Below are 6,118 nucleotides of genomic sequence, written 5' to 3' on the forward strand. Positions count from 1 at the left end.
GCAAATTTAGCAAAGCTACTAAAATTTCAAAATTGATATTGATAGTTACATTTTTATAACAAACACAAATAAGAAAACATCACCTTAAAAGATAATCATTACAGTAGCAAGAAAATATAAAAGAGACCTCAACAGAAACAGAAGGCTTTATTTATTAAGGATAGATAGTTGAAAGCCAGAGAAGTTGGCTCACTGCTATAATCCCAGCATGTGGGAAGTTGAGGAAGAATCACTTCAAGTTACAGCTCCAAGTTCCAGGCCAGCTTGGAGCTCTGGATCACAGGGTGAGATCTATCCTCAGAAAACAAAACAGTCCCACTCATGGTCATGCAAGCAAACACAATGAAACCCAGTGGTTCACACACACAAAGAGACACCATGGTGTGGTGATCCCAGCCACAGAATTATTCTCATTGCTACTTCATAGCTGTAAGTTAGATGTTATGAATCATGATAGAAATATCTGATATGTAGTATATCTGATATGTGAGCCTGGTGAAAGCGGTCCCAAAGAGGTCATGACCCACAGGTTGAGAGCCACTACTCTAGACAGCATTGCTTCTATTTTTGTGTCATAAGTACGCATGGTCTTATGTATCTATATGAAATCTAGGAACTACAAATGAAAACATGCAATACTTGTCTTTCTGAATGTGAATTCATTTGCTTAGTGTGATTATCACCAATTATATTCATTTTCCTATAAATAACTTTTTCATTACAGCTGAAAAAGAAAAAGTTCTATCTATCTATCTATCTATCTATCCATCTATCACTTTTAAACCTATTTCTCTGATGAATGGATGGCTAGTTTAGTTCCAGAATTTAGCTATTGTGAACAGTGATGTAATAAACATTGATATGTAATTATCACTGTGTTATGTTTACCTGGAGTCATTTGGATAATGTTCAGCAGTGGTAGAACTGGATCATATATGGTCCATCTAATAAAGATTTTTTTCTCCCATTCTAGGCTGTCTTTCTACTCGATTATTTCCTTTGCTATACAGACACATTTTAATATCTTCCTTTCTTCCTTTTTAAAAAGATTTATTACACACACACACACACACACACACACACACACACACACACACACACACACACACACCATCGCTGTCCTCAGACGCACCAGAAGAGGGCATCAGATTCCATTACAGATGGTTGAACTCAGGACCTCTCAAAAAGCAGTCAGTGCTCTTAATTTCTTTAGACACCGTTTGATAGATGCTGGCATTTATTTCTTGGAGACTGGAGTCATCCTTAGAAATTTCTTGCCTGTGAAGCTTTTCTCCTATGTTTCCTTCTCAGAGTTCCAGAGTTTCAGATCTTCCAGTAAGGTCTCATTCATTTAGGGTTGGTTTTTGTACAGGATCAGAGTAAGGATTTGTTTTCGTTCTCTTACATATGCAGTACTGAGATTACACACACATCACACTGAAAACAGTTCTTTAGGAAAAAATGATGAGCACCTGAATGGCAAAGCTCACTGTAAATTAGACTTTTTCTTTTTTACTTTCACGATTTTATTTTATGTGTATGAGTATTTTGTCTGCATCAACATCTGTCCACCATGTGAATGTGTGGCACTGAAGAAAGCCAGAAAAGAATACTGGATCTCCTGGAACTGGAGTTACAGGTGGCCATGAGCTGCTATGTAGGTGCTGAGAATCAAACCCAGGGCTTAGGCAAGAGTATCAAACCCTCTTAGCTGTTGAGTCATCTTTCTATCCCCTATTTCTAGAAATTTTTAACTAATAAATACAGAGGCTTAAGATGTGGTTCAGCTGGTAGAGTTCATCCTTAATGTGTGCAGAGCCCTGGTTTCAGTCCTCAGTACCACAGAGTACGGTGATATCCGTTGTAATCACAGTACTTGGGAGATATATGCAGAAATTTAAGGTCATCTTTAGCTACATATTGAGTTTGAGGCCAGCCTAGGACATCAAAAAGAAATTCATATAAATAAGTAGTTCAACGTCATAAGGTCCAAGAAATAATGTGAAAATATTGTAGATGTGTATCAGGTATTTACATAATTAAGCTGTTACGTTTTTGATTTTTGCTTGTGATGTCTGAAAGACTTTAAAGTCTGTAACACATGACATGATTTTTCCAGACTAAATATGCATTTGGTACCTATGTTTATAATTTTTATTCATTTTTCTTAGAAATGGTTTCACAAATAATATTTCATTTTGTATTATAAAATTCATGAGAATGAGAGACTTGTGTCCATGATTATTATATACAGTCCAAGAGCAAACCTTTAACACAAGACTGTATTAAACAGACTTTGAATAATTAATAAAATTTAAAAATCAACTAATAGCAGAAACCTGTAATTTCCACATTTGGGAAGCAGAGGCAGGGGCATCAGGAGTTCAAGGCCATCTTGGGCTGAACAGTGAGTTTGAGGTCAAACTGAACTATATGACGGTCTGTTTCAAAGCACAACTCCATCAGCGTAAGCTTCTGACCTGTGCTGTCTGCTCTCTTCTCTAGCTCTGTGCTCACTACCTTGATCCCCGCTTACACTGTTGTCACTAAGGACTTTATTGCAGTCTCGTACTGATCCCCCTGCTCCTATTCTTACTTCCTCATAGTCTGTTTTCCAAAAAGCTGCTACAATAACATTTCTGGGTGGGAATGTAATCCTATTACCTAGATTCCCCTTTGGGGGATACAGGGAAAGTAAGTGTTGGTGCTCTTCGATGCACATGCTACTTTCTAGTCAATCAGAATTGCTCAGGTTTTTTTTTTTTAGTTTGGATGCACCAAGTATCTCAACACAATCTGGCAGACATCTTTCCCAAGTAATATTTGCTTAAGCATTTGAAGTATTGTTAAAGCACTGTTAATACTGTTAAAGCACCATTAAAATTAACGATAGGGCTTTANTATTACCACTTCTTTTCATATTTTCAATCATATTGAGAGCTGGGGCTATTTAACTCACTTATGAATAGCTGTTTTACTTGGTCCTAGCTGTCCTGAGCAAGGCCTGTTAGCCACAGCCCATTGGCCTGAGCTAATGTCAGATCTATCTGCCTTCAGCACTCCAAGAATGCCTTAAGGTAGCTACATGTCAAGTGCAGCTGCTTGTGGAGCAGGCTCTCTCCCAATCACAATGTTTCCGTTTCTGCAAGAAGGTTTTAAGTATCACATGCTTTAGTGAACTCTGGGATCCATTTCCATGCAGGCCAGAGGGAAAATGTTTTGTCTGGTGACCCAACAAAAGAACGGTACTGTAATCAGAGCAAACAGTTCTTGACTCAAAAACAGTCCTGATTGGTACAAACACCTTTACAACATTCTAGCTCTGTTCAGCTTACTGTTTCCCGTCAGCCAGGCAACATCCTCTCAGGCATCCTCTTGGGATTATCTGTTTGCAGGGCCCTCTTTCTGTGTTGTCCATGTCGTAGGACTATAACGGAGGACTTTCAGGTGCCATTTCAGGATCTGGGATAGGAAGTTAGCAAAAACTGGCCATTAACTACTTCTGTAACTCTCACTTTGATGGGGAATGAGTATCAACAAGTTTTAGACAGAAGCTACGTAAGTAATTAACATACCTGTATGCAGAGCTGAGCAGGAACCTGCTTTAGAGACATACAAAGGAAGGCAGAAGTGACGGGCTTTTCCATGGATTTAGTTTCCTTGTGGGTCCAGGTGACAGCCAGGCAGTTGCTAAGTCACCTGCCAGGCACACACAGGATTTACCACTCTAGCCGAACCACAAGTTTTTGTTTTAATTCATTTCACACTGCAATTGCTTGCTCACATACTTGTCTTCTTCCAGAGCCTCTTACTAATGCTGGGACCCTTTAATAAAGTACCTCATGCTGTGGTGACCCCTTCCTCCAACCATAAAATTATTTTGTCGATATTTCATAATTTTAATTTTGCTACTGTGATGAATCTCAATGTAAATATCCGATATGCAGGCTATCTGATATGGGACCACAGTGAAAAGGTCGATGGCTCTCCGAAAGTGTTGCAACCCACGGGTTGAGAATCCATGTTCGATAGTATGATTCCAGAAGTGAAATACAGGAGGCTCTAGGAGGGAAAGCAAAAACAAAACAAAAACAAAAACAATGCCCGAAGACGAACAAATTTACGTTTTCGCCGCCTCTCTTCCCTCTTTACACTGTCAATTAGAGTCAAGGCTGGGAACAGATCTGACACCGGAAAGAGGAGGAATACAGGCTGGGAACTAGCAGTCACTTCCAGACCCACAGTTTTGTTTTCGTGCCCCTACCAGCGCCCCCTACAAACTCAGCCTCCAACGGTGGGGCTGCGATTTGGGCCCAAGCTTGACAGCCTTGCGTCATCGAAGCTCAGTTATCAAGTAATTCCCCGAGAAAAGCTGCTTTTAGAAAGAGGGAAGGAAGGCTTAATTTGGCACCTGGCCTCGGGTCGATGACGCACTTCCTGTCTTTGTAGCGGACAGCTGCTCGGGAGCTGGGAAGTTGAGTCCCGCGGGCTTTGCCGACTCTTTCCAGGAGCTCCAAGGTCCATATTTGGAAAGGGGTGGGGGAACAATTGCGCCTGCGCGATCCAACTCCGATTCGGGGCTCCGAGGCTGGGTGAAATCCGGAGGAAGCTGCATCTTCCTGGCTCAAACCCAGTCCTGAGATACCTGAGACAGTTATAGTCCTTGATGATTAATTGATTGTGCTGGGAGTGGAACCCAGGGCATCTTCTTATAGTAGGCAAGCATTCTACCGCCAAACCGGATCTCCAGCCCTTATTTCTATTTTATGATGTTGGGTATTGAAACCAGGGTCATGCTAAGCACCTTTCTAACTGTGAGACCGGTCTACCAGTGAGCTAGACCTTTAGCCATACTATCACTCTTTTCTCATAATCGGAAACACGAGGCATCATTCGTTTCATATAATTTTCTTTGTTGTAAAATAAACTACAAGTATCCTGACATGCCATCCCCCAGTATATTTTTTAAAGAATTATTAATTTTTATTTATGTGTTTGAGTTTTTTTTAATCTGTGCACTGTATGCTGCCTGGTGCCCATGGAGGCCAGAAAAATGTACGGTACCCTGAAACTAGTGTTACAGACGTTTTGTAGGCTGCCACATGGGTGCTGAGAATGGGGTCCTCTGCAAGTACCACTGAGCAAACTCCAGACTTTAATGCATGTTTATGGACATTTTCCTACATTCGTTATATCATTAGCAGACACAATTAGGAGCAGGAGCGTTCCCTAATACTATCTGATACCTTGTTTACATTCAAATTCCCTCTGTCAGATTTCTTTTACAATTAATTTATTCCAACTCGGATGCAATTGTAGGCCACTTGTATGTAGTTTTAAAATCTCCTTCACTTATAACTCCACCCCTCTCCCCATTCTTCCTATTCCATCAGCTTGTGGAAGAGACCATCGGCTTGTCTGTATATTGTCGTCTTAATAGATTTGCTTTGAGTCTTCAGGGTATTTAAGTTATTCCTCTGTTTCCTTGTAATTGTGACCCAGTGTACTTTGGGAATTATGTTGCAATTATGTTGGTGATTGACATTATTATGACGTTTTTCCGTTATTGCTAAGTATGCCAAAGCTATTGAGAAAATGTTCTTTATACTTTTATGGTTTTAGTTCACTCTGGGAAGACTATGGGAACACATCAAACTGCAGTTGTTGCGCTGCCTGACACACAGTGGGCACTTAGTAACTACTTATGAAAAGGTTTCTTTGTGGATTACAGGTAATCCATAGAAACTGGATGTTAAAATTTGGAAGGACATTTCTAGTTTTTACAGGAATATACCTTGAAAATACCTTCTAAATTACTTTTCCTTCAGTGCATTAGAATTGTATCCAGGAGTTGTAAGCTAGTCTCAGTTCCATAAACATCTATTGAATGAGGGAACCGCATTTTCAAACTTACACTGTTTTTCCTTTCAGTTGTATCAGTTTTTCAAAACTGGATCTTTTAATAGCTTTACTTAAGTGGAAGCCTTTCTGGATGAATTGTGATAGCTTAGGTTCTTTTTCCCAACTCTTTCAGGCTTCCTTCCACTCTCACTTTTGTTCTCATTGTTTCCACACAGTAGCAGAACTTCTCAACACACAAATCCAGTCTTGTTACCTT

General features: G+C 40.0%; 1 long non-coding RNA gene across 1 annotated transcript; it reads right to left on the reverse strand.

Moving 5' to 3' along the window:
• Nucleotides 1–1,150: 1,150 nt before the first annotated feature.
• Nucleotides 1,151–3,887, reverse strand: LOC115065618. The gene is made up of 3 exons (XR_003845394.1): nucleotides 3,576–3,887; nucleotides 3,336–3,462; nucleotides 1,151–1,937 (listed from the first exon to the last, which is right to left on the reverse strand). It is a non-coding gene; the product is annotated as an uncharacterized LOC115065618 (long non-coding RNA).
• Between the last annotated feature and the right edge of the window lie 2,231 nt (nucleotides 3,888–6,118).

This window comes from Mus pahari, chromosome 16, assembly GCF_900095145.1.
Source record: "Mus pahari chromosome 16, PAHARI_EIJ_v1.1, whole genome shotgun sequence".
In the NCBI taxonomy this organism is placed as follows: domain Eukaryota; kingdom Metazoa; phylum Chordata; class Mammalia; order Rodentia; family Muridae; genus Mus; species Mus pahari.